Raw genomic sequence first — 4,915 nt, forward strand, 5'->3', positions numbered from 1 at the left:
AGATGGCGAATTAACGCATGCGCAGTAGGTACGGTTTAACAGGAAGTCGGAAATAGTTGATTGAACACGAGTAATACATTGGGTAGGTAGGGTTGTGGGTGCAAAGTGCATATACTAGTACGTACTTGTAGTTGTACCAACGTGCGTTTGGTAACGAGAGTGTGCCAATTTTGTGTTTTTTATCATGAAATATTTAAACCAATGATATTCATACTACCTTCCCGACGACTGAACCGACACAAATCTAAAATGTCAATCAAGTTTCCTACTGTACTGACGTACTCAGACAGATACGTACTACTAGTAGCAGCCTGAGGAGGGGTGGGGTGACTGACCTTTGGAGTCAGTTTGACAAAGCTTGAGTCAGTCCGTCAAAACAATCAAAAACAAAAATCATTATTACAGCATGTATTTTAAAATCATTATTTTCCCAAACTTATTTTAAACCACTAGTTTATAGTATTTATTTCAGAATTTACAGTTTCGATAACTTTTTTTTCTAAGTTTAGATTTTATCAAAAACAGAACCAAAAACATTAAAAACATTTTCCCACCTGTGTCGTATTTTATCACTTTATGTTTTTCCCCTATGAGACCGGTTAGCAAATGTGTAATTTTCATTAAATTTGATTTCTCTTCCGGGAATACCTTGATTACAAATGTTTCGGGGAATCACATAATATTCTAGATAAATCTATTTAGAGATCGATGGCCCTGAAATGTTTTTCTTTCTCGATCGATTCTTTATATAAGCTTATCATTTTGAGTCAGTGCAAACAGAGAGTCACTGATTCGAAGGTCATGCGTTTTTATCGGCTGAAATGCTATTTACCTGATTTACACAGGAGATGTACTTTTGATACCATTGACCATGGATCCTGTGAGACAATTAATTTACTATTATATCGACTCTCAGACGGTCACACTATACAATGTAGTTGATTGACTGAGATCACTGGCTAGGAATGTTTGGTTTAATATTCCTGTGTTACACCCATTTGAAATTGATCATTGGGCAGCAGAATCATGAAACTAAAAAAAATCGGAATGAATTAAAAATTCTTAACTGCCCTCCCTCAGTGAGATATTATTTGGAAACATAACTTTCACAAATCTTTATAACCACTTGCTTCTGTTGGCCGAGAGACACATTTACTCTATGAAGATGAAAAACTTGAAACCGCACTTTGCACTATACTTGAACCATGTGAAATACAATTATCACTGTGAGTATATTATAGCTGTTAACAAACTTGAAAGGTACTGTAACAAATGGATAACAATACACCATCTTATTATGTAAAACAAGAGCAACTTATATTGTAAACAACTGAAGTTACCAATAAAAATCTTATAAATATAAAAAAAAAACCTGTCTAGTCTGCGCCCTTCTATCTACCTAAACAACCGGGTTTAGCACGATGTTACACTGAGGAGTCTAAATTATATGACAATTCTTTCAGTCTATCGGACACAAGCTGTGTGCCCCTGGGTGTGTGCGCCCCTGTGCTCACATTAGTAACTGCCATCACATGAGACAGTGACGATACTATATACTATGAGGGTTAGAGTTACGTAACGTTGTCATTTACAAGGGCAGACGACTATGTCGAGCAGGAGCCCCCCCCCATCTTTTCGACACCCCTCCGACATATAATACTATAATATATATAAACAGAAAAATACATTACTCATATGTAGAAAATAAAAATATTTCTCCCCCCCCCCCACTCCGTGCGATGGACTTATGCATAACTTTTGTAAAGAAAAACGAAGTAAATAAAGCTCAAACAAAAGCACGGTGGGGATACCCACTATAAGGCTTCGATTTTCATTGAGAGATTCTCTTTCCTTCTCAAAAATAACTTTATATCTGGCTGTACGTTAGTGTAACCGTCACATACGTCGTGTCGCTCCGCCCTCACCGATGTGTGAGGGCGCCCCGTCATGGCGAACTTTACCTTACAGACTGTCTGTACGTGTTCCTAACGCCACGATTCGTTAATAAATATCTCGTCTTCTACAGCATTCACAAATTTTGACCGGGCTCAAGACGAAATCTATCTGTTTCTATACACAGAGACACGGAGACACATGAGTTTATACGACGGTCCTTCAGCGTGCAGTTGAAGAAATCTTAAATAAGGTTACAATAAAAAAATGTGGTTTTTTCTTCTCACGATTTTTTTTTTTGAAGTTTGAAGCTTGATGGGGGACATGGGAAAACTGTTTCACGGTGACCTGTCTATGTAAAACCATCAAAAGTACCCTGAAATGCATACAGAACATTAAATAAAGATATAAAATATCTCTAAATTATTTATTTCATTACATGTGACATGATGGAAGATTTATCAAAGTACTAGTTGTATTGAATGTGTATTTGTTTGTCACAAAAACTGGTGGCAGCTACATATGATGGTGAACGTTACGTTATTAGGGAGCCTTCAGTAATTACAGGGGGGACCACCTGGGCTTTGGCATAAAATGTGACCTCCCCCGATTCGGTCGATCGTACGAAAAGTGGCCCTCCCTTAATTTCCTTTCTCTAAAACATGACCCCCCTCCCCGTTAAAATATTTCAAACATGGGTTAAAATGTAGTCAGGTATGGAAAGGACAGAAGTCCCAAAATAAAAGGTAAGGAATTCAATCCACCGCTGCTACAATGTTACGGAAAAGTTCTAAAAGCATTAGTCATTTCCCACTACCACCACCTGAATGAATTTGTGTGAAGGCACTGCATTAGTCAGTACCTATGTTTGGATCTTGTTGGCTGAGTTGGCCAGAACTCCAAAAGACTAGATCTAGGGATTAGGGGTGGACCATTTGATATCCTGAGTGGGCTTGGAAGATTGATGGAGAGTCATTATTTTTTTCCCACTTGCTTGACTGTGAATTTTTTTCTCCTTCACCTATGCTGGAAGCTTTTTTATTCTTTCCTTCTTTGAGATATCCGGAATTTTTTTACGCCTATGTTGAACATCTACTTTTGTCGTCACAATTGTATGTTTGGTTTTCGCACAGGTAATACAGAGAGTAAAATAATGCTGTTCTATCACACACAGATTATATTTAGTAAACTACATATTTCAATACATGTTTGATTTTCAATTAAATAAACATCATTGACAGTTTTTATGCCATGGTATGATGACACACTGAAAATGCAAATCGGAAACTTGATTGATGAACTCAAACATTCAGCCAGACCGATCAGTTTCTCCAGCTTAGGGAGGGGGGGGGGTGGTCAGTGTTTTTTTTCCATTGGCCAACAAAAAGTCACTGACCCCCGTGAATAACATTTCATGGCATCTTGACAGTAAGCTGTAGAGGGAAGAGTTTTGAGACTGGGATATATGTCCACCTCTTGTGTGAGTGTGTGTTGGGGGGGGGGGGGTTCTCCTCCTATAAGCCCTGGAAGATTTTTACTCTATTTAGCCAATTTTTAGGCTATTCACAGACACTTTTACACAATAATTTCCAAGCTTTACAAGCCAGCTCTAACATGTATAAAGCAACTACATAGGGTTGAAACATTTTTGAAATAAAGTTTCATAGCATCTTGACAGTAAGATAGAGGTGGAGGAAAGAACTTTGATTTGAGACTGGTATTTTAGTAAACTTTGAGTTCTGGATAGTCATTTCGCCATATCACATAACATATAATTTTCGCTCGGTTGCCAAGGAACACCAAATTGACTGAACTCCTTCTTCACCTCTATTGTTCTGTGTTAGTGGAACACATCATGAGCCTAATAGGTTCTTGCAGCATGATTATTTATTGGAATTTATTAAATGCACACTGATGAATATTCATGACTATTCATCTGAAGGAAAGAAACTCTCTGGAGTCATGAATATTTAGAGTGCATGTAGTAAATATAAGTACGCTTAGAAAAATGAAATTCATTGCGATTACCACCCTCGTTCCAAACAAACTGGTGCTGCAATAAAGTTCATCGTGAATACAATTTTTGAAAAAATGATTACAGTAAACGTTTTACCATAGTTACCACATACCACGGATTAAGAAATCGTAGATTATCGATACTCAAACACACGGTAAACCCAGTGTTCATCGACAATAAATTTACATAAAGGAATAGTGAATGTACCTTATAGAATAAAATATCTCATATGAACAAGTACTTACTTGAGAAACTTGATATATAATTGATGGATAATTCATTTCACCCCCGGCCACCCTTCATGTTTTGAGGACCCCTTTCAATCCCCATTTTCTTCATGGCCCCCTCCCCCCACCCCTTTCAGATTGCAGCCCAAGTAAGGGTGACCCTATTTTTAAAAATATGTTTCTCAAAGCAACTATCGGTCGGTTGATGTTAAAAAAAGAATGAAAAAATGAAAATTTAAAATCATTTTCTTCATGTTTCTTTGCCTCTCCTTTCTTTCTCTCTCTATCTTTTTTATATTGGAGACCTGGTAAAAAGCCCGTTCCCAGCTTCTCTACATAATTGACATGTTCTCAGGCCACCTACTTGAATAACTTCCGTCATGAAAGAAATGCTCTAGTTGTTCGTTAACAAGTGTCGTCGCCGCCGTCACGACTGAGATGACGTCAACAGTCCACTGAGACACTTGCTTATTATTCTTGCCAGATAGGGCGCTGTTCCGAAAAATATTATTATATATGGCGAAAATAAAAAATGTTTTTTATCTTGATGTCGGAACTGAAAATTTGGGTTGGTTGGGTAAGAGACAAAAATCGGGTCATAATCCAGATATGGGGTTGGACCCAATTAAATTCAACCGAACAAGCGCAAAATATTGTTAATTTTGGAAGTGGTCCGTAAATTACTAGTAGGGTGTATGGAAAGACCCCTGGAAAAACTTTGCTATTTTAATAATCTACTGTGTCTCATCGAAAACTCAAATGCAAACTGTCTAAGATT

Source organism: Glandiceps talaboti, chromosome 18 (assembly GCF_964340395.1).
Source record: "Glandiceps talaboti chromosome 18, keGlaTala1.1, whole genome shotgun sequence".
NCBI classification, from domain to species: domain Eukaryota; kingdom Metazoa; phylum Hemichordata; class Enteropneusta; family Spengelidae; genus Glandiceps; species Glandiceps talaboti.